General features: G+C 41.1%; 1 protein-coding gene across 4 annotated transcripts in view; it reads left to right on the top strand.

Moving 5' to 3' along the window:
* The window catches only part of NUP93 (nucleoporin 93), a 108,364-nt gene that overhangs the window by 36,831 nt on the left and 43,840 nt on the right, over positions 1-27,693 (top strand). The window contains exon 1 of one of the 4 annotated variants that reach the window (XM_032854430.1): positions 17,936-18,320. The exons of 2 other annotated variants lie outside the window; for them this stretch is intronic. The gene's annotated coding sequence lies outside the window, so the exon portion shown is untranslated. Of the gene's footprint in view, positions 1-17,935; positions 18,321-19,836; positions 19,938-27,693 lie in introns of those variants that run through there. One more of the 4 variants, XM_032854431.1, reaches the window with a different exon arrangement.

Raw genomic sequence — 27,693 nt, 5'->3', positions numbered from 1 at the left:
CGCGCACACACGCATATGTACACTTCAGCCAGCAGGTTTGCCTCTTTTTCTTTTATATGTTAGGACTTTGGTTATCACCTTCCTTAGCCTGGAGTAGCGCCTCTGAAATGTCTGACCCCTCATTTCAATCTAACCCTGTGAGGTTTTCCTTACACACCGCCTCTTTCATGGTCTTCTGAGATCTCTCTCCCCGCAGCCTCCAAATGCCTCCAAATACAGTGTGTCGGTTTTACTGCTTAGGAAAAAACAAAACTTTCCAAATGTTTCCCCACGAAGTAAACAAGTTTAGCTTATGTTGTTAGAATTAACTTGGCAGCCCATTCAAATCTTAGATAAGTGGTTCTTATTTCTTCAGCCCCTTCTACCCAAAAAAAAAAAAAAAAAAAAAGGAAGGAAAGAAAGATCCTATACTGAAGGTCTTCATAATCTGTAAATTTCCACATGGAAATCTGTCCTGTCCTGCAGTAGAGAGCAAAAGATATCTTAAATAGTAAATAAAATAAGTATAAAAGGGTGCCTGGGTGGCTCAGTTGGCTAGGCGACTGCCTTCGGCTCGGGTCATGATCCCGGATTCCTGGGATCGAGTCCCGCATCAGGCTCCCGGCTCCATGGGGAGTCTGCTTCTCCCTCTGACCTTCTTCTCTCTCATGCTCTCTCTCACATAAATAAATAAAATCTTAAAAAAATAATAATAAATAAAATAAAATAACTATTAAAAATTGGAGTCAGGGAAACTGGTTTATCACATATAAGATAATGATGCAGTAATAATTCACTTTGTTAGAAACTTGTTTTGCTTACCACACTATATCCATAATAAAATATTCATTATTTACTTCCTTTTTCTGTCCTTAGCCTTGGAAATGTAGAGTATGCTCAGACCACTCTTAGCTTATCTTTTAAGTAATCAGAAAGAACTAAATAGCTTTGGTGTAAGTATGAAAATGAATCACCGCTTGTGAAACCCCTTATCACCTAAATTGTTATGTTCGTGGATTATCTTTTAATTTTATATCTTCAGAATTAAGAGACTGCTGCTTAAACGCAGCTATATATAACAGCTAAGCAGAAAAGTGGTTGTGTTGATTGTTAATTGTGTGTTTGTAGTACTGGCAAGTTGTTAGTGAGGAATTGGTTCCAGAAATCCTGTGGCGGTTTGTTGGAAAGAGGGTCAGCCTTGCCTAGAATGATTAGTGTGCTAATAGCAGCTCGTCAGGAATTTTACTGGCAATATATTAATATTGAGGGAGAAGTGCAGTAAGCTTTCCCTTGCTCAGATTTGTTGCAGGAAAGTGCATTCTGAATGGATGAACAGTACCTGAACTCTGGGATTATTTTTAAATAGTAATTTTCATTTGTTTCTAGAAACTTCTAAGCATGGATACCAGGGAGGGGTCTTACCAGAGCTGCTTTCGTAAATCTGAGGCAGAGATGAGGTTCATTTGGTTAGAGTTAACATCTGTTTGCGTTTGTATAACAGTCCTGAGAAGTGTTTTAAGTAGGCAAAACATACCTAGCTCCTGTGTTGTTTCTATTCTTAATATGCCTGAGCAGGCTTTTCTGCAGTGGTGATCTAGCCCAAATGGGATGATTAGAAATTTTGAATTGATGGGACTCTGAAGGAATAAAATGTTGCTCTTTAAATGTTTTCATGTATAAAAATATAAGAGCATCTAACAGTGTGAAGGTTTTTAGTTAAGCATTTGTGTTTATTGACTTCTTTGCTTATATTCTTCTTGCTCCTAAGAGAGTCAGTGGGAAGTTCATGGTAACCTTTCTTTGGAGTTTTTAGAAGACTTTAATGGATATTTGAATCTTGCCCTTTCATAGCTTATCCTGGACTTAAATTAAACAACCTGTAGTTAATGCTCTTGGGTTCACTAGATAATGAACCCAATTCTCACTGGATCCTAAGCCTGCTAGTTAGAAACACTTCCCTGGAACAAATGTGACATGGGTTTTAGGCCAGCATTCAGTCGTAGCGGCCGAACGGCAGATGAAAACGACGTACGTCTCACTGTGGCCTGTCTTCTCTTTCAGGGCCTTCATGGTACCAGGCTTTGTCTCTTGTATGAGCACCGCAGTGTCCACATCACCCCTGCTTCTTTAGCGAATCTATTTGCCGTTCCTTGTCATTAAACCCTGACCCAGCTCAGAGCTGGTGAAAACCAGTAAACACATAAAAAAGAAAAAATGGTGTCTTCCCAGAGGCAGGTTAATGTGCCGTCCTGTTTTGTGTTTGTAATTAGGTAGTCTGATACTGATTGCTGGGGTAAATACTGAAATGATTTAATTTTTCTGCCTGTCTGTGATAAGGGAAAAGGTAGGCTTTGTGGTGTGGTGGAAAGTATGCAATTACATTAAAGTATCCTGTGAATGGAATTAAAAATGGTGACTTGGAAATAAAAATGGGTGTTAAAGGCATCGTCTGTGGAAAATGTGAAAAACTGCATTTATGTGAGCCAAGGATATAAGATTTCAGCCTTTTTACTTATCCATTCACACTTACTCCTGAATGCGGGGCTTTCAGAACAAGCAAGTAAATGGATGCTGAATGCATTCTGAGCAAGCAGGAAATGACAGGCTTTTTTGTCTTCTCAGAGGTTTCTTATATCCTGTAGTGAGCAAAGGAATATCAATTACCAGCTAAAGAAGAAAGAAGTTGGAACGGTTCCGTAAGAGCGTTTTGGAAGAAGCCATTGGCTAAAATATTTATCTGACAATTTACTAGAGCACTTCACATACGGGCCAGGCCCTGGTGCCTTTGAACCAGGTTGAGTCGTGCCCTCCCTCCTTCATGAGCTGTCTCTTAACCTGTCGATATCTGTCGAAGCCCCAGCACTCTGGAGGTGGGGGGCACATAGTGTCATCTGCAGTCTGGTGTCTTTAAGTTGCTTGCTTCAGGAACCAGAAATGGGCATGTCTTTTTATCTGTTGAGCTGTTTGATACGGGAGCGGATGTAATTTAAATGGGGCTTAAAACCTTGTCAAATATCGAACGCATTACTGCGGACCAGGCTGTCGTTCTCAAATGGCGGCTCTTCACCCTGTGCACTGCTTAGATCCGCTTGCTGCAGCACCCTGTGATCTCTTACTTCCGTTTCGGAATGTTCGCTCTTGAAGCTTTCCAGGCCTGTAGCCTCATGTGGCTCCATGCATTGTTGGGGTGGCACAGTGTGGCCCCTCGGATGCAAAACTTTGGGAACCAGGTTCCCACTGTCTCCACTAAGAAACCACATTCTGTGAAGGAAGTGAGAAGAGGCTCAGACAAGGGGAGACTCCTGCTTTTGCTTTTTATTTGTTTGTTGGGGACCAGGAACAGAAGCTGAGAGAAAGGATGGGCAGTATCCTCTACGGACGAGACCTGTGTTAGGATTTCTTTTGCTGCAGAGCTCAGTGTATATATATTGCTTTCTTTTTAGGCTTTTCCCCCGTTTCCCAGATGCCTGGCTTCCGTTGTGCACTTCAGATATGGAGAGGTTGACTGAGTCCCTCCAGCTCAGGTTGCTGGCAGCCAGGCTGAGGCTCAGGCCCTCAATTCTGACAGCCCTGGGTTCCCAATGCTAGCGATCAGCAGCGGTGCGTGCACCACTTCAATTATCTTGGAGGACAGAAGGATGAGGCCTCCATTCTCACCGCGGAGTAGCTGCGAGGCTGAGATGCCACAGCTGAATCCTGCCCCTGCCTTTCAGAGAGCCACTGCTCTCGAAGCACTGCAGTGGGTCTGCTGAGCAGGACTGGGCGGACACAGCTTCTGAGAACTTATATGAAACTTATATGCCTTGTCTTTTAGAACATATATTTACAACCAGGACTGACAGGGCCATTCTTTTCATTTATAAAAGGGGAGTATTAGGTCAGCAGAATATAAGTGCGAGTATGGATTTACTGGCTGATTTTTATCATCACTACCTGATTTGCTTTATTTCTTTGAATGGCATGAGCAGTAGGATATGAGAAAGAGTTTTCTCTACTCCGTTTTCTTTCAAAAAGAAAAAGTTGTCTATTTATTTTAAAGATTTTATTTATTTATTTGACACAGAGAGAGAGATCACAAGCAGGCAGAGCGGCAGGCAGAGAGAGAGGGGGAAGCAGGCTCCCCGCTGAGCAGAGAGCCCGATGCGGGGCTCAATCCCAGGACTCTGAGATCTTGACCTGAGCCGAAGGCAGAGGCTTAACCCACTGAGCCACCCAGGCGTGCCAAAATTGTCTATTTTAAGATGCTGTCACTATCTTCAGGATAGGTAGAAATGGCCATGGAATGTTAAAATATGCTTGATTTGTTCAGGGTACCACATACTCTTGTGTGATACTATCTGGGAGTACATTCTCTCTTACTAGGTTCCTTCTTATCCACAGTACACATCTGTCTCAGAAGGATAGCACAGGACCTGGTGGATTTTTTTTTTCTTTTTAAAGTAGGCTCCATGCCCAGTGTGGAACACAACATGGGGCTTGAACTCAGGACCCTAGGATCCAGACTTGAGCTGAGATCAAGAGTTGGAAGCTTGGGGTGCCTGGGTGGCTCAGTTGGTTAAACTTTTGCCTTCAGCTCAGATCATGATCCCAGGGTCCTGGGATCATAACCTCTACGCGGGGCTCCCTGCTTAGCGGGGAGCCTGCTTCTCCCTCTCCCTCTGCCTGCCGTTCCCTTTGATTGTGTTGTCTCTCTCCCTGTCAAATAAATAATCTTAAAAAAAAAAAAAAAAGAGTCAGAAGCTTAACTGACTGAGCCACCCACGTGCCTTGCCTTGTGGATCCTTAAAGATTGAAGATTTATGGGCGTTCACAGTAGCACTTGGTTCTGTGATGAGATCCCAGACTGCCCCAGAGGTCTTTATGTTGAATGAGTATGGGGATGGGTGTTCTTCATAGAGAAGGTCCTTACTGAATCAGTGCCTTCCAAACAAGTTTTGGGTTTTTTCCCCCAGTTCATCTCAGGCTGAGAGATATACTTCCAGGAAAATGCAGTAAAAGTAGATTAACTAGGAAAAAAAATAAAAGTCATGCAAAATACAAGCCTTAGTTTTTCAAATTAAATTCAGTAGACAGACTTACTCTGTCAGCTTACTCTAAAAGTTTCTAAATGCTTATTCTCCATTTTTGTACTTACCTGCTGCAGACTGGTCACCAGCTATTTGGGGTCTGGTACTCCTTCAACCACACTTTGAATATACTAGTTTAAATAGTTGTGTTTTCTTCCTTCTCCCCTTCCCTCTCTCTTTTCCTCTTTCCTTCCCTACCTCCCTTCCTTTCTTGTGTTTAGTTTAAGTGTCCCTGCTGGTGCAGTGAATTGAGGCACTACAGTTTGAATTCCTGTCTTCTGTTTTCCCCCAGCGAAATCAAAAGAGGAGGCAGAGCTAAGGTTTACTGAACATTTACTGTGTCAAGACACTGAACTAAAACACTTCTGGATTTCCAGTAACCATCTGAAGTGAATACTGTTGTTAACCGTATTTCACTGATGGGAAACCTAAGGCCTACAGAGGCTGGATATGCCAGATTTGAACTCCCTTCTTTTGGTTTGAGTTCAGTACTCTGCCCTTAGTCCCCGGGGTTTTAAATTCCATTGTGCATCAAGACTGTTTAGTAAAGAAGTGAATTTTCAAGATATCATTGAAAGAGGAAAGTAGTGGAAGTGTTTTAATAGAAATATTGTTCATTGATTGCTTATTCAGAAGAAATCAGAGTAGAAGTCCCACAGTGAGTGGATGCGGTGGGCAGTGCTCTTATTTACATATTTACTTAGTAGCAAAATAATGTTGACGGTGAGGAGGAGCTGGAACATGCTTTATAGGAAGCCAGGCTGGTTTGGGGAAGGGTGGAGGAAATGAGTTTTGCAGGAAGGCCAAACGTCCTTTATCCCTTTATCTCCAGGTGCTAGCATTGCTTCTTTGCCATAGTTTTGTGTTTGCTGAGCTGTCAGTTTAACTTACTGTCTAAAGCTCAGCCTATTATTTCGCAGGTTTGCTGCCCTACAGGTATACTGTAAAGGGTTTCTGTGAAATCTTGGAGCAGCTTTTAGTTTCAAAATGCCAAGTCTTTGTGCTTGTGAAAATAGGTTGTGTTCAGCTTCTTGTTTGATCATCTTTGTTTTGTTTTGCTTCTGAAGCTGAGCCTGAGTTAGAAGAATGATGCTAGAAGCAATTTAAAGGACACATCAGGTTTTTTACTGTAATACTGAACTATTGATTGTTGACTTATTTGTAGGTTTAATGCAGACCCATTTCCTTACTTAGCGTCTGACTGGCCATTAAGCTCTGGCAGTGTGCCGGGATGTTGAAATCTTGCATCTTATAATATGATTTGGCTGTCTAAGAGTATTATGTGTGTTTGGTTTTTATAGACACAGACAAGGCCCTCGACTTTGTGTGTTCTCCAGAATAGAGGAAAGAATTTCTCTGCAGCAAAATTACTCATTCACTTCTAGGAGACAATGTGAAAGGGAGGTGACCGCGAGTCATGCAGTTTGGTGCTGTTTGGACTGACTGGCGCTTGTAAAGAAATGCAGACTAACGTAACAGAGTCTTGGAGAGAAGACCAAGCAGGGAACTAAAAAGGCGTGGTGGTGTTCCAGAGTAGCAGTTAGGCATTTCCACGTCAGTGGCCCTCAGCATGTGCCTGGTGCCGCTCTCCTAGCATGGTTAGAATTGGGGGCTGGCAAAGTGTTCTGCTTACAGAGAGAGCTGGGCTCAGAGTGGTTGGAGGAGAAGTAATCACTGTCTGCAAATGACTTTTCCCCTCTTCTTTTACAACTTGGACGCTCTTGACTGGAAGAGAGGGTGAGGGCTGAGGGAGTTAGATGACAAGGAAACATTAAATTTGGAATTTTGAGAGTGTGAGTGGGAACTGAAGGGCTTTGGGAGAGAAAATCACTTTCCCCCCTAATGACAAAGTAAGACATGCTCAATTCAGAGAACTTGGGAAGTGGCCCCCAAGTACGCTGTCTTGACTGCCATATTGCCTCTCGAAGTTGTCAGAACAGCCACCATTGTGGAAGTGTTAAATTGTTTGGACTAGGTACTTGAGGCTATGGAACATCTGTTTGAAATGACAAGGAAAATTGATTTAACAGGGAGATGAGGAACTAGTCCATGAAGCATGTCTTAGAGATCAGCTATTAAAATGACCCTTGTAGTTCAGAGTTGGTTAATTATTATAAAACGATATGTAGTCTTTTCCTTTATTCTGTAATGGAAAAGTTTCCTAATATATGAAAAGGGATCTGAGACATGCTGGTTTTATGAATAATTATTATGTCCTTTCACTACTCCCCTCCAGCCATTTGAAAGAATGGTTATCTATGACTTTGTCCTAATTTGGAAGATATAGGGGAAAGTAACAGGCCAGAAATATGTGAACATTGAGTGGCGCACCATAATCCTTCTTCCATTTATGTGATACATGCAGCAGGTTTGCCCATCGCTGTCTTACTCCTCGAGGTGGAGTGGGTTGAATGGGTGTTGGCATCATCTTTATTTAGAAGGGGACCATACTGAAACCAAGATGGAGAGATTACTTACTATTAAAAAGTGGAACTTGAACTCGGATACTTCTTAATTCCTTGCCCTATATCCTTATTATCATGCCTTGGTGAGGAAGGCATCAGGGGTGACTGGTTGGGTAAATTCCAGATTATTATTATTATTGTTGTTGTTGTTGTTGTTTGCAAAGACACCAAACTAGTTCTTTCCCAACTGGTCATCTCGTGATGTTTGATCCTGTCTTTCCTCTTAGACCTCTTACCTGTTTCTTTGAAGTGACATTTTCCATTTATTCCCTCCCATTTGAAAGCTTTGCCGGTTAACTAATCAGTTGTAGGGAAGAAAATGCTACTTAGAAGAGTAATACCATAGACCGAATGGTGGCAAACCTCACTTTTCCCATCCTAGGTACACTTTGGAGCAAAAATGTTAGCGATGTTGGTTGCTGCCCCTGTATAGTTTCTAGATGTCCTTTTATGTGAAGGGGCTCGGTCTCTAGAGACTTGGTGCTCTGGGTAGAGCCAATCAGCCTGGTCTGTGCTGTCTGAGTAGGTCATTGATGGCAAGCAAATGCAAAGTGGCAAACCAGAGCATATGTCATATTTGGAACTTTAGGGGGACTAGACTATCAGGGTTTAGAGCAGATTAGGGCTGGAGGTTTTCTGTTTGTTTTTGTTTTTGCCAGTTCTTCTCTCTCCCTCCCAGTTTCCTTCCTTCCTTTAGGCTGTCCTCCCTTCCATTCCTTTTGTCTGTTCTTTTTATCTTTTTTCCTGTCTTCCTTTTGTTCTCCTTCTCGCTTTCCTTCTGTCCTTTGCATCCCTCCCTCTTTCCTTTCTCCCACCCTTTTAAACTAGTTGTCCTATCAGGGCCAGCCATTGCTGTTGGTTGAATGTACCTCCTTTTTTCTGAGCATCTCTTAGCTGTGAAATCATGGCTTTTAGAATGGTTCCTGCAGCCTGACAGCGTGCAACACCGCAACTGTCTTGCAGTGTGGGGTGAACCCAGGTTAGGTGTGTGGTTGAGCTGGGCCAGGTGGAAAGATGGGTTCTGGGCGAGCCTGGCCTTAGTGGCTGCCTCTTCCTTATGTGCTCTCATTACTTGTGTTTTCAGTTGCTTTTGCAAACCCCAAAGAAGTGGTATTTAGTTTTATCCATCTACTTAACCTGCTTATGTTTTGCTCTTCTAATGGGTGCCCTTTCCTTATCTTGGGCCCTTTCCTAATAGCTTCTTGTAATATTCTGCTTTCATTTTTTTGGTGCCTGACTCAGCTTGATATTGAGGGTGTGTAGGAATTTTCTGTACATGCCAAACTAAGGTTTTGGGTGAGAATGTTATGACTTATTCATTCTTTTTGAAGATTATTATACATTAAGGCCAAATCCTAAGAAGAGGGAGTGATGGGGAAGAAAATGACCAAAGAAAGGGGAATATTTGATTTTGTTTCTCATGTTTTAGGAATTAAGTTATAAATTAATCTAGCTCCCAGTTTGCCATTTGTTAACTATTCATCCTACTAGCTCATTTTTTGGTGGGGGAGGAGGAGTGTTATGGAACGGGGTTTATTTTGGAGCAGCAGACATATTGCAGAGCCCTTCAGGCATCTAGGTTTTTCCCTGGGAGATAGGAAGAGAAAGGAGCTGCAAATCTCATCTCTGTTTTTGTATTAGTTTTCTGCCTCAGGTTGGTTTTAATTTCCTTCTCCATTCCTCTCATGCCCCGAATGCCTTTGACAAACAGAAAGAAGCTCTTTGGTGGTGGTTCTGAAGTGTGGAGCCCAGACTAGCAGCATCAGCATCACCAAAAAACTTACTAGAAATGCAGATTCTCAGGCCTCACCCCAGATCTGCTTAATCCAAATCTCTGGAGGCGAGGCCCAGAATCTGTTTAACCAGCCCTCCAGTTTGAGATCATCTGTATTGATGACAGAAGTTTAGTATAGGTAAATTGTGCTTTTCTAACCATCTCTGCCAACTTGTAAACTTCACCCACCTGTGTACCAACCCTGAGCTTTGAGCCTGCAAAGCAGTGTGTTTATCTTTTGAGCATTTGAGTCCATAAAGAATTTATAACCATCCTCGTTGGTATCTTTGCTTCATCAGGGACACAGTCGTCAATAACATATATCTGGAAAACTTGTATATATTAAAAACTTATGACTTATAATTGGTCATTGATTACTCTTCACTGTGGAGGTATTGACTCCCATACTGAGGCTGTAGCTCAAAATACACTGCCTAAAAAGCAGTCAGAGCCCAGAGGGGAATAAAGGAGAAAGGGAGACAGGAAAGGGAAGTGAAGGGATTAATAATCCCATCTTGGTTAATCATCATTATCCTCTCTGATCGCTGTGAGCGGATGTGCTGTTGCTTCTGCAAATGTTAATAATTCATGGATGGACTATGCCAAAGGGAGGCCTTAAATCTGGTCTCTCAGCAGATTAAATACACCGTCTGCCATCAGTAGGAGCCAGGAGAGATGAAAGATGGACTTGTTGTTTTTATTCATTAACCTGATTTTCTCTGCCTTTCTTTTCAGCTTCTCTCATCCTCATTTTGTTTACCTTTTCATTTGCTTCTCTGTATGTCCTCCTCCTGCATTGAGTGAGTGCTGGGGATCTTGGGTCTACTGTTAATGACATTAGATTTATTTTACTTTTCCTTCGCTGCTAGTAACAACAGATGCCATGAGAGAAAGCAGAGAGGCAGAATAACTATTTCCTTGGAAATGTCTAAATCAGTCTGCATATTTGAAAAATGTATTAAAATGTGCAAAGCCTGTGTCTTAGAAATCATTTGAAATGGCTTCTCTTTGTTTTAAAGAGTAATTCCATTGTACAGGCAGCTGAAGATACACATAGTGTTCTTACTTCAGGTAGGTCTGGGGGCAGTTCCCCATTTTACAGATGGGGAAACTGAGACGTGAAATGAGTGACTTGTGTAGCACTACCCAGAACCCACTTCTCACTCCAATATCAGTATGCTTTCCTGTAGAGTTCATTACCTCTTCCTTTTAGAAATCATAGGTGAGTAGCCTTAAGGAGGCATTTTACTCATATTTCATCATCCTCATTTCATTAGTAAGGCTTAAATAGAACTTAATTAGATGAAGTTCGAATACTGTATAGGTAGCCAGCTTCACAGGAACACGTCTGATTACTTCTAGGTGTAAATTTGCCAAGAAGCACCATAATCAGAAGGTTGTTGACAGTCTGCACGTGTGTAGACATTTCTAGAGCTCCTGAATAATAGCTCTCAACAATTTATAGGTTATTCAGTAAACATATGTTGAGTACTTAACCCTGTGCATGATGCTTTGTTAAGCCCCCTAAGTGGGTATAATAGGGTTGCCATCTTTAATAGATTTTCAGTGGTTTTAAGTTTACCTGAGGGGGTTTGGCTACTTGGAATGCCCCAGTATCAACTTAAGGATGTGAGATGGCAAAGCAGTAGAACTGGAAATGTTTTAGTTACCAGGGTAGTTTGCTGGAGGACTTAGTGGTAAGAAGCACATTAATAAAACTGGACCATTGTTTTTTTTAAATGATCTCTACCTGTGTCCCTGCTGGAAGGCTGGTGGAGAGAAGAGTGGTGTGGGAAAAGCAGATTTTAAAATCGGGCTAATTTTCATAAAATTGTTTTAGAATTGCAAATCCTTGTGTTCCTATTGTAGAGGTGAGAAGTACAGAGATGAAAACCTGACCGTGTGTCTTATAAGACAACATAAGTTCCTGGGGTGTAGACAGGGCCACCTGTCTTGCTTGCCTTGGTTGTCTGTCCTGACCCGAAGCGGTAGGGAGTGGAAGGCAAGGCCTCCTCTCATCTCTCCTGGCCCCTCTTGCATGGCCGGCATCCTGTGGGGCATCGCCATGTTTTCTGTTTCACATTCATTTTGTTGCTATTCTCATGCAATTTTTATTCTAGTATTTTCTTTTATAATTTTCTTAAGGCTTGCATCTTTGAGTATAATTTTATTAGGTCTTAATGCCAAAATTTATTTCTTGCTCTGAGGAATGCCAAATTTAACTTTATAATAAGGATTAATGAGAAAATAGAATCCTGCCTATAATTTTCCTTCATAGAAAAATTTCAAGAACTCTCTTTTGTATGGCAGTGAATTTGAAAATCTGACCAGGTGACAGAATAAATACAGTTTTTTCCTGTTTAAATTGGTGAGGATTGAATAATTTCAGTAATCCTTTTTTTTTCTATTGAGGAATCTTTTTTTTTTAACCACTTTCCCATCTTATTAGTGTTTTCCAATTAATAACAGAAAAACGTGTGCAGAAAAAAATTGCATGAAATTAGTGTCTCTTTTCTAAAATAATAGTAATAATATGATGAACCTTGCTTCAGTAAGCAAATCCAAACTCTGAATATCTGCATTTGTAAAAGAAATCTTGGGGTGATATTTAGCTTTAGTATTCCTTCAAATAACAGCTTCCCTACTGAATTTAAAATAGAATTTGTTTAACAGAATTCTATTTACAATCAACCTGGTAAGAAATACATCTGTTGTGTAAAGTGTATTGGTAATAAGAACTAGTAAGCTAGAAGCCCTTCTTTTGTTCCACCATTATCCCCATGTGATAACTTAAGATTCCATGGAATCTGAGGCTCAAATACATACTTGAGCAGCTTTGCTTAGCACAGTGTCCCATAGTGGTGTGCAAAGTGTTTTGTAGCTTGAAACCTAGAACCTGAACCCAGGACCTAGACCAGGTCACTGTGTAACCTTGGCCTGAATCTGAGTTTCTCTGTCCCTTATTTTCTTATCTGTGCTACAGGAGAAATGAATTACCCCCTGAAATTTCATGGCTGTGACTCTGAGTCTTCATGTACTTTATTATTTCATTTTTTAAAAAATTGAGGTAGAACTTCATATAGTCTATAAGTTCTTGCCAAATCACTGTTCTCTATCTAAATACGAGGCCTGGTAGGTACTGTGATTGTATGTGTGTGTGTTTGTGTGAGAGAGACAGACAGACAGACAGACAGACACAGATGGACAGAGCTCTCATTCTGAGTTTTCTGAAATCTGGGACTGCTGTGAATTGCCCTGGAGGCATATTTGAGGAGAGATGCTTTCTCCTCCCATTTTATCCTATTCCCATTAGTAACTGCATATACTGGGGAGCTGCTTCCCGAGAAAGTGTTTAAAATGAAAATCTTATTTCTGAAATTACTTTCACCCTGGTGCTTTTAAGTTTTGGCCTATTTCTAAACCCTGCTCCCACCCTTTTCGGTTTATAGGCATACCAGAGGCAGAACGCTGCTCTGGGGAAGCAGAAGCACATCAGCTCCTCAGTGCAGAGGGAGCTTTCTTTTCCCTGTTTTCTTTTCCCTTTTTTCAACCCTGGGGCAGGCAAGTTTGCACATGAGCAACAGAGAAGGAACTTCAGTTTGTTTTACTGCTAAATAATGACATGCAGAAATCAGCTGATTTTTTTTTTATTGACTGCCTAAATCTAGCTGCCCTCACTTAAAACAATACTCAAGGTGAAATGTCATTGATAAAATTAGCAGATTGCTTTTTCATTCGCAGCTGATTTGTCAGGACAGATCAGCTGTGAATGCCACACCACTGACTTTGGGCCAGGACCATCTCATCTTCCCTGAACTTCCTTGGCACTGGATGCAACTGAGAAGGAAGCCGACTTTGGGAATTGAATACTGTTAGTAATGATGCTTAGTCACAGAGAAGAGTTTGATGCTTTTGCACACTGGCCAAGAACCACCTCAGCATCTGTCTTACTACCTAAGGCTGCAGTGATCTCAGGGAGATAAAGAGATTTGAAAGAACAAACAACACACAGAAGTAATATTTAGCTCCCTTCAAGTCGTTGTCTGTGTCTTCCTGGGTCGGGTCTAGTGAACACTGATAAAAATCAGTGAAATGGGTTTGTTGAGTGGCCAGTAAGGACAACACTGTGGTAGGCACTGGTGATAATTATTAATTTATGTTTATTCTAAGTTCATTGTCTTCTACCTGGAGAGTCAAGATTAACTAACATTGCTATAATAGGATCAAACTGTCTAAGAGAGTGTAAAATCACGGGCAGAGTTGAGTGGGAATGATACGAGGTTCTCGACATGGGACTTCAGAGGAGGAGAGGAATGGGTAATGATGAGGGAATTCCGGGGTAGTTGGGGAAGACCACCTAGAACAGACAGGATTTGAATGGGACTTTGAAAGATTACATGGGCTTAGCTTGCATGAAGTGAAAGAAGATACAAGCGTAATAGCCTGACCAAAGTCAGGGAGGTGAGAACAGAAGTTATGTGCTAAGAAATAAAATCTGTCAGGGAGGGTATCAGATGTGGAAGGAGTGACTGCCAAGCAGTGCAGTGTAGGCAGTACATGCTGTCGAAAGTTTTGGAGCAGGTAAATGTCAAGAAGAAAGGGAGGGAGCTGTGGAAACATGTGGAAGTTGGCTTGGCCAGTAGAAGGGATACCTGCTGAGGTGTTGTTCAGGGACAGTTGTAATAATCCAGCCATGGTGATGACATCAGAACTAGGTTGGTTGGTGAGAAAACACAGGGGAAAAGATGTGTGAGATATGCTTGGAATAAAACATCTGCCACACTTGGTGCCTGATGGGCTTAAGAAGGATGTTCAGAAATAACTTGAAGTTTATAAGGAGGAGAAGGGTTGGTGCTATTGGTCGAGGCACAGAAGTTAGGAAGATTAACTGGATTGAGAGTTGAGATTTCATGTCAGTTTTTGATGTTCTGGCAAGACATCTCCGTGGAAATGCCCCTGAAACATTTAGAGATAGGATAAGAAGCACTGTTCAGGAAATAGCTCCAGACAGAATTTTCCAGAGCCATGCTCTAGAGGTAAGAATTGTGGCAGTAAAACTGAATGTATGGGAGGGGAATTGTGTGGTGTGGTGCAAGGGAACAAGGTCTCAGCGAGGAGAAAGGAGCCAGGAGAAGGTTGGTGATGGCGGGGAAGGGAAGCAGGATCCATCTATGTCTCAGAAGGCTGGGGGGTAGGACAGAGTAATTGCCCTACCTCACGTGGCCTCTCATTCTTAACTCTTAAAAGCACTTACCCACCAGTGATACTACTTTATCTTCCCAGCAGCGCCACGAAACCTGGAAGAAGGTAGAACAGAGCTCACCAGGGATCTGTCAGATTTTGATTTCTGGATAAAGCCCTGCATATAGTCAGGATACATGAGAGCTTTATAGTTGTTCACTTGAACATGATAATTTTACCTGGTGATTATAATTGTAATTCTGCTTAAACCACAGAATTTCATTGGCTTCCCTTTTCTGTTCTATAATCTTATTTAGTAACGATAACAGGTAGGAAAAAAGGAGTACTGATGCCACACCTTCAAAAATGTCTCTCCTTAGTGTGTTTCAAGTGTGGGCCTAAGGAAATTGGAACTAGCCCGCCCCCCCTTTTTACCTATTTAGAAATCTTTTAAACCAGTTTGCTTGAAGGTCAGAGAGTCTTTGGAATCTGGATACCTTAAGTTGGATAAAGTGTCCTACTTTTTTAGGAAAAATCTTTCTCCTGTACATGTACTTTGCTGAGAAGTTCCTTAATGGACTGGTTGGTAGAATCTGTAGAGAAATGGAAATAGAAAAAACAAAGTTGAAGCTTTTCTATTGAAGATTCTCATTACTGGGAATTCTAAGGAACTATGCTTTGTTGGATTTGGCATAGAATACTGTTTGGGAATTCAGGCCCTCACCTGAAATTCGGGTATCTCTCAAATACACAGAGACCTTAATCCACTTCAGGTAGTAATCTCCATCTGTCTTTACACTTTTGGGTGTCTGGATTTTTTTATATAGTGTGTATCTGATGTACAACTAGCTATTGTAGTTAAGAATGGTGCAATGCACAGAAGATTTTGAAATGTGGTGTCGATCCCTTTAATAAAAAGGACTGGACATTATTTTCATTTAGTATTTCCATTTAATAACCTACCCTTTTGTCATCTAGTTTTTGGTGCTTAGGTTTATATAAAGCCAAAACAAAAATAATGGACTACTGAATAAACATTTAGGAATTGATCACTTTATGTTCAGCCAGCGATAAAACTAGTGGAGAAGTACCTTCTTTGTAAGATGGCTTCTTTTCAGTATTTTTGTTTATGACCTCCACATAACATATTCAGGCACCTGGAGTCTGAGGCAGGCTAGTTAACACTTCTTTATACCTTGTGCTCTAGGGTCCTTTGTAGTCAAAATATCCTGCAACTCAACGGGTTTCCTTGGCATACTCATAGATTGGAGGAAGACAGTCTGAGCTGATTTACAATTGATCCTAATGTAAAGAAATATCGTCTTAATTTATTCATTGGCCATACTATCTGAGAAAAATGTCTTAATAGGGACTCAGTGAGGTGGGGTTCTTTTTGTTTTGTTTTGTTTTGTTTTTTATTTTAATAATGAAAGAGGGGTTTTCTTACTTGTCTGTAGTGAACTTCAGATGTCTCCCTCGGGAGTAGGTTTTAACCATCACTAAAATGGTTTGACTTAACCACACAGGGGTTTGGGGGTTCTTTTTTTTTTCCTTGCCCCTTCCATCCCCAGGCAGAGACTCCTATTGCATACCGACTCTGCTCCAGTGCAGTATTTATTTGATCAGAAACAAAAGAGTTTGCTTCTTGCACTGGTTCAGAGAGCGGTCCCCCAGGATTGTCTTTTGTTCAGTAATTGGAGCATAAGCTGAGCCTGGTTAATTTCAAAGCTACCCCCAACACACATTCCCTCCCTCCTTCCTTGTGCAGTTTCTGAGCTGCTAGTGGTACCTTGTGTTGGGTCTGGAACAAAAAAAAAAAAAAGGCTCGAGTTGTTGAATGTTAGCTACAACTACTGTAACATCTGCTATGGCACCTAATAGCACTGTTGGTTAATTAATTTTAAGTTAGGGGAAGAAACAAAACTAGAGTGCTCTTCTGCTTTACAGCGCTTGTTAACACATGCACCTCCAAATTATGCATTTGGTGCTATCGCAATGAATAAAACAAAGGAAATCATGAGTTGATTTTTATGTTAGTAGCAGAAGTTCTTTCATTGTTATGCACTGTTCAGATACCGGTGTTTTCCTATGTTCATTCTTTTTTGGTTATTTATTTATTTTTTTTAATAAAGGCAGAAATGTCTGCAACATTTCAACTCTCAGCATTTAATTGGCTAAAGTTCTGATGTAAGAAATATAAGTTAATTATTTTAATTTTCTTTTAAAGCAACAAAACTTGGTTCTGCTTCTTTAAATACCAAAATGATGATTGTAGATAGATAAGAAGCTTAAGTAGCCAAATTATAGATGCTAAGTAGCCAAGTTAATATTTGTATAAAAATATATTACAAAATTGCCAAATATCATGTGTCATTCTGGTTCTGCAGTATAGGTGTTGGTTTTGCAACCAACAGATTGCAATTATGGGGTTTGTGGGCTTTGTTTTTGAAGATAGAAGGGTCTTTCTTGCAATTTTTTTTTTCGATCTGCACCATAATGACGGTTCACTACCTGACTGGCCTGAGTTTAATCGTCGGATGCCTGGTTCTTCGTGTGGTCTGATCTTTGGTTTTTCACAAGCTTTCCTGCCATTGCACAGTTGTTTGCTGCATTGAGTTTCTTTTAGTGACAATGAAAAGCGTATGTTGGTATTTTAATGTAGTCTTTAATTTTCAGGTTGTTCATTAAAACATGGAGGGGAAAAAAAATCCCTGTCTGAGGAGCTCTTTTAAAAACCATTACGGTAGAATGGGAATATTCATTACTTACACATCATATATTTTTCCCTAAATGTTGTACAAAGAAGTGACAGTTGAGCCGAGCATATGTTAATAAAAGGTCTGCATTTTCCTGTGTCACTGGCAGTTTCATTGGCTGTATATTCCTGAAATGCAAATAGCCTCAGTTCTGTTCAAAGCTATAATTAATCTGAATAGTTATTTAAACAGTATTGAAATCTTTTAACTACTGAGAGGCCAAACATTTAAGATGGTGAATTTACTGTTCTGTTTGAAGGACGGTACAATTGACGAGGGCACAGCGATCTGAGATGCTTGTGTATGTTGGATCTACACATTCTGTAGGCTAAAATGGCAGAATCTGTCTGCTGCTGTATAAAATCTTTTAACTACCATTTATTTTAGCATCATGGCATGTGCAAATTCCTGCTGCTCAGTTAAGGGACCAGCTTCACAACTGGTGTTACAATCTGTGGCCACAGCACTGCATCACAATGCAGCAAATGCATTTTCCACATAAACCAAACATGACAGCTGAAGCGATTATTAACCATGCAAGATGTCGGAAGTCATCAAAAATTCACATCAGAGTAATTGCAGTGGCTTGGGTCGGAAAAAAAAAGTATTATAGCATTCCTTGGCTCATGTTGTCTCTCCCCCTCTTAAATCTTAACTTGGTACAGTCCGTTAACAATAAAATACCCTTCTGTAACCTATAAACTGTTACTCCCATCAGTTTGTGCTTTCAAACTGAAGGCTGACTTCTCTGAATTTGTGTAGAGCAGCACGAATGATTATGCTGTGCCCCAGGGGCTGCAGTGTACCCTTTTTAAGGGGACACTGCCATCTCATTGTCTAATTGGACTCTTTAAAGCTTCGGTCATATCAACATTTGCAGAGTGTTCTCTTTTCCTTTTTCTTCTTTCGCTCTCTCCCCTCTCCCTCTCCTCTCTCCCTTCCTCTTTTTCACCCCCTACCCCCTCAATTCTGGCTTTCTGGAATGGGAAAAACTTGAGCACTGGTTCCATCAGAGCTCATCCCACAGAGAAGGTATGGAAGAGCTGCCGTGACCAACAGCATCGACCGGTCTGTAACTCCTAAAATTTGAGAGCTGCAGGTAGGATTGTTTGTTTTGTAAAGAAATGAAGATAAATGCACCCTAGTAAATAGAGTGACGGCATGTTGTTGCAGTACCTTTGAAAGACAAGGGCTTGGCTTGTTTAAAATTTCAAGGTGAATTCAGAGGATTTAACTTATTTGATAGAAAAAGTACTCGATTCTCCTGAGAATTCTTCAGATTTGTGCCTTGTCATTCTAATATTTTTCTTTAAAAAAAAATCTGTTGGGTGGGGCAGAGGTATTTGCTTAAAGATTTAAATAGTTGGTTATTTTGGATTTTTGCAGACTTCATCTTTAATAAGTAGTATGGACTTTCTTTCGGATTTTTTTGAAAGATGCATGTTAAGTGCAGAATTCTCATATGAGATAAAGCATTAAAATAGAATTTCTTTTCTAAAATCAGATCCTTTGGGATTTTTAGGTGTGTGTGTGTGTGTGTGTGTGTGTGTGTGTGTGTGTAGGATGCCTTATTTCAGTCATTTATATTTTGTTGAAGGGAAAAAGTACTATTGGAGGTATTTAGGATTATCTCACAGGAAATGCTTTAGCATAAGGCTTTAAATGAGAAGAATTAAATAGCAACACCCAAGATGTGGACTTTTTAAGTATTATCAAATGTAGGCAATTTCAGTTAAGATAGTTACTTTTTCTTTCTTAAATTTATCCTCAAAAGAGTCTAAGTCCTTTAAGTATATTTCACATTTTTGTTGTAGAGAATGTGATTTCTGTACATGAGATGGAAACTTCCTAAGTCGTGTAAGCATTATCTGGAGGGTAATGAAATTATAAATGTTGCCTATAACACTTTTAATACCTTGATTAATATCAGAGATGAAAATGTTTTTGATTCAGTGAAAAAACAGCTTGCTTTTTGTCTTTCCTTATAAACAGGAGAAGGCAGTGATATATAGCTTTTTATCCCAAGGAATGTATTTGTATCATGGGACCTGTAGGGTCTGGACTTTTTTCCAAAGCAGGGACTTGGAAATTGCTCACCTAGTTGAGAGATTTAGCTCCCTTCAGAGGTGGGGGACTTTCTGTACTCTTAACAATAGGAAGACTTGAGGAGCTGTCAAGTAGGGAATGGAGGAGAGCTGCTCAGGGAAGGGAGAGGTACTGAGAATTTTTCTCGTCTTGGCATTGGAGGTCTGGATTTACCCACGACCAAGATTCCTTTAAAACTCTGACCCAGTGCAGCATTGCAAGGAATTGATTTCTGAGATGAGACAATGAGCTGTGGTTTGCATTTTGTAAAGATGGAGGAAACCTCTAACACTGACCCTGTATGGGAGATGACTCAATTATCTGTGCCTTGGTACAGTTGCAAATTATTTTCCTTTGTCTGAAGTGGGTGGATGCCAGCATCTTCATCAGAGCTCCTTAATTTAATGTATGGAAAATGTCTCAGCCACCATTTTTAACAATTAGCTGTATCATGGTTGAGGTGAGCTGCGCTCTGAAGGCAGCTGCAGGGCCATTTCATTTACATTCGGTTCTGTGGCACAAGAGCTTTGTGACTGTAAAACTCAGAAAATGAATTTGCACACTGCACAGAAGAGTTCTCTAGGAGGGTGGAGAATATTCCCAGAAAGAAAATGGAATCCTTTTGTCTACAGTAAGTATTTCTCATATACTCCTACAGCGGGGAGAGGTTGAAAATTTGTCTTTGGTTGAATGGGCAGAACAGACTTTAGAATGAATGCTGCAGATATTAAAGGTGTAAGACAGGTCCTTGGATGTATGTTTTTATGTGTGTGTCAGAAACCAAGTGTGATACGTGCATGTTTAAAATAGAGGTTCTATGAGTGATTTTTAACACATGCTTTTGATTAATTCTTCTCTGGTAATTTAAGTTAATGAAAGGTATGAGTTTATCACCAGTCAGAAGGTGAAAATGATACTTGGGAGAAGAAAAAATCCAAATATGATATATTGAAGAGTTCAGGCTTTTTTCCACTGTCTTTTACAAACAGTTTATTTTCCAGTCCTGAAGAAAATGGCTAGATTTTAGTTTAGATTTTGTGTTGTTTTTTTGTTTTTAGAAGAAAACCCTTCCGTGTTAATCCTCTTTAGTGGCTGATTGAAATATGTAAGAAAAAATGTTGTAACAAAACAAGATTTTGTCCTAAACGATCAATAGATTGAGACTTTCACTCTCATTAATGGGGATAATTCTTAGTGCCTTCTGTTAATTAATAGTTGTGACTTCAAAGCTACTTGTGGAAAACTCTTGTTTGTGATTGTAAGCTTATAAATCTTGATTCTTAGAATTAATTGGATTTGACTTGGCTTATTCCTTTGTTCTTTATGCTGTTACTGAGAGGAAATAAGTGGATTTTAACTTTGATTTTTGTGTTTATTTTTTTAACGGCACTTATCCCTGAAGAATTTGTAGTAAGTGTATTTTACAGTAAACTGGACCATGAAGAATTTGCTCAAAATCCTTTAGTAGCCGTTTCAGGAGTTGAATCTCACAGAACTGAGTGTCTGAGAATCCTTTTTACTTGATATCAAATTTATAAAGCCAGCTTTTCTTCCAGGTCTTGTTGCACTAGCTGTTATTCGTCCTACTCACTGAGTGCTGGTTTTCTTTAATTAATAGATGTTTTTGAAACTAAGGGAGAGGGAGATTTTCCTATCAGTCTTTTCACCGAAATAGGAAGGATCAGTGATCCTAAGCCCTGTCCAGAATCCTGCAAAGATTCCATAAATCTTAAATAAATCTTAGGGTTGTAGTATAAGAACCTAGATCTCAATATAATGATTTTAACCCCAGGAAGGACATTCACTATGTTCATTGTTTGGGTGTATGGTAGAAGGCAAAGGGATTCTTTTCCCTTGGTTTTTACAAGGCTTGCTCTTTGAAATGGAAGAGTTGCAGGGCAACAGATTAGAACTCCATTTTAACTGCAGCCTTGCTTGCATAAAATGTTTGGTTGGATGGCAAGAAGGGTGTCACAAAGCCTCCCTTTGGAATTTTTAAAGTAAAACTTGAAGATTCTGGTCTGGTTTTCTTTCTCTGGCTTTATGGAAGCCGTGTATGTGGTACTCTGGAGAGAGAGCAGGGACCCAGTTGCTTTCCAGTTTCTTTGCCTCTATCATGGTCTACTCAAGTTTGGCTGCTGGGAAGAGGCTCTCCTTTCTGGTACTTGTAGGAGATTCCCACATCTCTACAATCTGCAAATTCTTCGGCTGTCTCATGGAATTTTAGCCTGGCTGGTAGTAATGAGTCAGGGGATGGCTCTTATGCTACAAAAAAAAAAAAAAAATGTATTCACATCAAACCTTTGAACGCTCTGGCAGTGCCACAATGTAGATAAGCAAGCATGTCGGCCAGCCCGCTAGAAGCATTCTGTGGCACTAAGATGGCAGCAAGGAGTAAAATGGCGTCCCCAGGAATACTGTGATAAGAGGTGCACCGCACCAGTCATCTTTCTTCAGTCAAGTTTGGAGACCCCTCTAGTAGCACTGCTTTGGCAGTTTGCAGTTACTTTTTATTCTGTTAGAAGAGAGAAATTTTGAGGTTTTCCTGAAGTAAACACTTAATTAGCATTTATATCTAAATAGCTTCCGGTTGTTACTTATAAGAAATTGGTGAGATTTGGATAAAATAAATTTTAAATAGCTATTTTGTATCCTCATTTCTGAAATCTCTTGCTCTGTGTTTTCTTTTTCTTCTTCTTTTTTCTTAATTTAGAAACGTAACTCCTTCCAATATAAGGTGGATTTTTAGAAAATAGAGGACAGTATGAGTCTCCTTTATGGCAAGATGAAACTAGTCTTCCTGTGAAAAGGTGTTACTTGTCTTTGATTCTGGTTTTCGTTCTAGCTCTACGTGGGCTTAGGTTATTTGATATGTAAAATAAATGTTGCCGCCTTCAGAAACAAAGTTTATTGTATTTCTTTTGTGGTTCAGGTATGGATTAATTTGAAAGTGACCTGTAGTCATAGTGGTAGTGACAGTGCTAATTTCTTACCTGTTCCCTTCTCTCCTGGAGTTGGAATTTTCAGAGCTGGCCTCGAAGTTGATGAAGGGTAATTAGCTCATCTTACAGTATAAAGCAAGGCTTTTCTGTAGTTAAACAACTTTCTCAAGGTCATACATCTGCAAAGCAGTTGATTTTGGCCCAAATTCAGGCCACCTGACTCCCTTTTATCTGTGCTGTGCTGTGCCTCTGTCTGCATCTGATTCCATGTCTTCCTCTTTGTGGGCTCGCTGGTGACTGATGGGCCTAATGGATTGATCTTTCAGCAGAGCCTGTCTTTGCTTGAGCAGCCTAACTCACAGAGATCTTCCTTCTCAGTCTTGCCAGAAATGACTTAATTGAGCTGTGCCTGGAGTCTTCCTGGGCCTGTGTTGTAGTCAATAATGCATTTACAGATTTATCATATATAAACAAACATTTAAAAATAAAACACATTCTGCAAATTGAGCTTTTCAGTCGTCCATCATGTTGGCTCAGTTCCAAGAAGGAAGTACTCATCTCCTGAGGTGGGCATGGATATCGCATCCATCTGCCCTGAGCTGGGATGGAGCTGGGCATTTTGACACGCCCTCCCAGCAGATCACTCCTTCAGTTGTAGGTATGAGGGGTCCCATAGTGCAGGGTTGCCCTTTTCCTAGTATGGAAGGACTGGCTGAAAGGTTTTAGCTCCCTGTCCGTTTCAGACTATTTGTATTAATAAAATGGTCTTGCTCTCTCCTTCTGTAGTTTGCTTTTGCCACTTCGACTAGGCGGTGTTTTCTACTTTCTGTAGCCATGATGATTAACGGTGAGTGGTGTATCCTGTGGTATTCCCTCAGCTCTGACAGGGTAAAGTCAAAATGTTTCCAAACTTAAGGTTTGAGAGAGAGAGTGGAATCCCAAGTACTGTTAGCAGAGCAGAGGCGTACCATGACAAATTCCGTGTAAGACAACCGGAAGTTATAAATGAGTCTCTTGCTTGTTTTAGTGGACTCTAGACAAATGTTTGGAAAAGAATTTCTGAATAAGAAGAAACTGCAGCACAACTAAAGCTCCCTTTTCTCTGACAGCCATGACAATCAGTGCTCCAGTCCCGTCAGCATAAGCAGTGCTGCAGAGCAGGAGGAGCTGTGATTTTCGACTGCAGTGTGAATGACTGACACCGTGTGCCAGCAGGGAATTAATAGGACACGTGGTTCCCACACACTGTCTTGACTAACAGCGCTCCTTGTGCTTGCTAAGTAGAACTTAATTCCAAGCTCTGTAGAAACCAGCCTGGCAAAAACTGCTTGGTTCCCACCTGACCAGCTCAGAGACACACCCTCTGCTGTCTGTTCTCATAGCCCCCAAATCTTATTTCCAAAGGGAAAAGACACTAGATGGGAAAGCAGGGGTCTGTGTTATCTGATAAAATACAGGGTTGTTTTAATGAGTTCTTTTAGGGTGGGTTTAGGGGACAGTGGCAGGGGATGTCGGCTATGATAAAAGGCCATTATTGATGCATTCCCGTTTTATACTGCAGTGCGGTTTTAGTACCCAAAGTTCTTTGACTGTGTACTGATCCGTCTCCAAGATGGAAATCAGTTCCCCAAAGACATATTAAAACATTTTTATTGTCCCTTAATGTATGTTCTCCTTCTCTTACCATCACTTCAAATGACTATAGCATTAATATTTTTTAGATCTGTTCGTACCATTGGGTGAGGAGAGGGTTCTGGTGCTGGTTTTTAAAGCCAGACATACTTTGCCGCACTATTACATCCCAATTGCAAAACTAAATTGAAGTTTTCTCTTTAGATTCCTCCTGTTCTTGTGTCCCCAAAGGTTAGCTGTACAAGTGTACCAGTTTTTTACCGGGGCAAGGGGTGGGGCGGGGAGATAAAGTGTTCAGAGTTGCTGTCCTTGCTTTCTCCCATGGGGCCACCTCAGCAGTCTGAGAACAGTTGGCTGGCTGCCCTCTGTCCCTCTCTGCCTTGGCTTCTAGTGTTCCTGTTCCTCCCTGCCCCACTTCTAGGAGCGGAGAGAAAGGATGGCCACCAGAGGCCCAGCCGCCGCAGCGCCGCACATCCTGCTGCATCACGGGCCCTCTCCCTAGCATGCAGGCTGGGGCTTGTTTTTCATGAAGTGGTGAGACTCAGCACGGAGCAGGCCACATCCTCACCCCAGACCTCTTGGGACCAGCAGGAGAAAGTTATTTATGCAATCCCAAAAGGTTACTGAGGGCTTTGTGCTCGATTTGGAAAGAAGGGAGAGTTCTGCTGAAGACGTTTTTTTCCTCACTAGTGCCTAAATGGCCATCATTTATTCCTTTAGTCATTTATATTATGCTCTTACTCTCTGCACTTAGTCTCCCAGTGACTGAGCTAAACAGATTGCTTTCCTTTCCTGGAAGGCCAGAGATAGGGAACAAATAACGGGAATACCCTGGACTCCATAACAGGGTACAGCTGTTTTTGTAGCAGTAGCATAAGATATGTAACTGACCTCGCAAGGGTGCAGCTCTTAACCTCAGCCTTACTTCGTCGGGGCAGGACACCAGCTTCATGGCTTGGCGGAGAACTAGGAAGAGGCATCTGGTAGTTATGTGTTGACAAGGGAGGTGCGCTGTGCCCTCTGCACCCCTCATTGCCACACACAGGAATGGCACGTCCGCATCCTCAAAAGACTCAAAGTCCCCTTCTGGGTCGTGATGAGTCCTGCCTCTTACGTTCTTTCTTTACCCAGTACTGAAAGTCTTGGGACTTGGGGTTTTGTTACACGGTAGTTATTTCTCCCTTCCTCCTCCTCCTCCTCTTTTTGTGGGTTGGGGAGGATAATAGGAAGGGGTCCACAAAAGGAAGTTAGGTGGGGTTGTATGAATGGCTCTCTCAGAGGCCTGTGGCTTTTGCAGAAGATATAGGTTAGATGGAATTTCATCACTCCTGGACTGACACGCCCTTGAAGAGATGAGATGTGCCAGCACGCTTAAGTCAGTGCTGCCTGGAAAGCTCTGGGTGGGTCCAGAGGGAGGCACTTTCTCAGAGCTGTGTGTTTTTAGGTTTAGAATCTCCTTGGACCAACACTAGGTTAGCTTTAACCTGTGCGAATTTGTAGACCATCCTTTAAACCAATGTGAATTATGGGAGCGAGTGATTTATTTTGCCTTAATGGGCCCAAATCCATCACCTAATTGTGTGACCTTTTGTTTAGCCCAGTAGTAGAAACCATGTACAAAATGGGACCCTGCAGCCTGACAGTGACAGATGGCCTGCTGCCCATGCAGCGCCATGTTATAGTGACAAGGTTTGCCACCTGTGGCTCCAGAGCTGCCTGCAGGCCTCTGGATCTGCTGAGCTGGCAAATGGTGGCACTCCACAGCCACTCTTGCAGGGTCTGCTGCCACCTGCTGCAGGAGAGCGGCTAGGCTTTTGCATAAATGCACAGTGAGAAATCATACAACAGCATTAAAAATATGTTACAGTTGGTAATGTCAGCCACTAGCTTAGCACTGCTTTCTGCAGGGGGATTTTTTTTTTTTTTTAAGATACTAATGTATCTGCTTTTTAAAATTTAATGCAGTCTGTGAAGAAACAGTTTAAAGTAGTAAACTTTTTTTGTAGAAAACTCGCCTTGGGATTTACTCTAAATACCTGAGTTGCAGAATAAAGCCTGGATTTGCTGTTCGTCTGTGTTCTTGCAAAAGCAGATTCACTGTCTCTTGGGTGTTTTGGGCTGACATTCTGGGCACTCTTACCGCATTACATCAAATACTGCTCTGATAAAATAACCAAACATGCTATAAAACCATATGGAAGTCCCCCAAATCTTGGAAATGTTTAAATTTAAAAATTTCTCTGTTCATCTTTTAGGCTTTTTCAGTAATGAACATCTCTCTGCACCTGAAAATTCCTTGAGGCGTTCTCTGTAGGCGCCACAAAGGGAGCTAATGAAAAGCATGTCTGCACCATCTGATAAGCCCGGCGGCTCCTCTGAGTACTGGCAGGGCTTCTGTTGTGCCCGTCTGAACACAGCATCTCGCTTTGTCCTTCCTCACTTTCTCCTGAAGTAGCAGCTTTACCTTCTAAACATTTCACCCAAGAGAAGGTTTCAGAAGAGGTCGTTTGTTCAGAAATTGGGAAGAAGGGACATTTAGGCAAGGTTAAGGAAGTAGGAGGTATTTTTCCTTAGAATGAGCTGAAGCACGTAGTGGATATAGCTCACACTCCTGTGTTTCTAGAAATCAGACCCTAAAATATCTCAAGTTCTAACGGCCACTTGCAGTGCCTATTGGAAGTCTTCTTTCCACCTTGGAGCAGACCCTCTTGATTATTCTGGTTTTTAAGTTTATTTTTTGGTCTGCTTGGTTTTCTTTTACCTTTTCCTTGCATTCCTAGCTGTTGCTCGTGTCTTGGCAATGTTTTTTGCATCTACGATGACCATTTTCTGCTGTCACCGCTAACTTGTGTTAGTTTGATTTGGAATGTTGGTTACAGATTTCCTATTAGTTTGTATATCATTATGTATTAAATGAGAGAAGATACAAAACTTTTAAAGCACTCACTGTGTGTTTTTGTCTTATGTCAGATACCTTCGCACAGAAAATCTGGCCCTCTGTGGGTGCTTCGCTTTAAATTCTGTCAGAGTAGATTCCCAGTTGATCTGTTGAAGGAGTGGAGACGCTGAATTGTCTTTTGTGTTTTGAGGACCATATAAAATATGGCTTTTGCTTTGTGGGGCCAAGCTAGACTAATTATTTTATCTTTTTTTGTTTTATTTTTTAATGGTCAGGAAATCTGTGTTCAAAATCTTGAAACTGTTTATGTAACTAACTGTCCAGCAGATCATTTATTTGTTGTGGGTGGGAAGCAAAGAACTGTGAAAGAGTCACTGTAAGCTCTTGTTTTGCCATCTTACTTTCCTAGCTGAAGTGGATACAGAAATTTTTCGCACAGAGACCCTTATTTTTTACAGTTTTCACTTTTGGAAAGCAAATAAGCTAAGAGAATTTGGCCATTTGACAAAAACAAACATCCTTGTGCCCACTCCCTTCTTCTGCAGTAGGAGTTAGCTGCCACTTGTATTCTGAAACCCAGCCTGCCTGGTGACTAAAAAAAGGCCGTTTCATGCCTTTCTTTCCCAGCGTGAGCCATTTAAAAGCCAATGTGGCTGTCAGGTCCCTGAGGTGTAACCGCACGTTTGATAGGAGAATTGGGTTACCTGTGGTTATGTTCTGGGTTGTTCTTGGTTAGTACAGGTATCCCCTGTACTTTACAAAAGCTTGTGTTATGCCACTTTGCTTTTACAGAAGACCTACGTTAGTACCTGTTTTTGCTAACCAAAAGAAATCCAAAGAGGACTTCTGTTTTTACGAACAAGATGAAAAGCAAAAAAGCCTTTTGCTTTTGTTTTGTAGCATAGAGGCAGCAC

The sequence above is a fragment of the Lontra canadensis genome, unplaced genomic scaffold (assembly GCF_010015895.1).
Source record: "Lontra canadensis isolate GAN:19392208 unplaced genomic scaffold, GSC_riverotter_1.0 scaffold8, whole genome shotgun sequence".
Taxonomy (NCBI): Eukaryota; Metazoa; Chordata; class Mammalia; order Carnivora; family Mustelidae; genus Lontra; species Lontra canadensis.
Note: the sequence above shows the minus strand (reverse complement) of the source record. Positions and strands in the feature narration are given on the sequence as shown.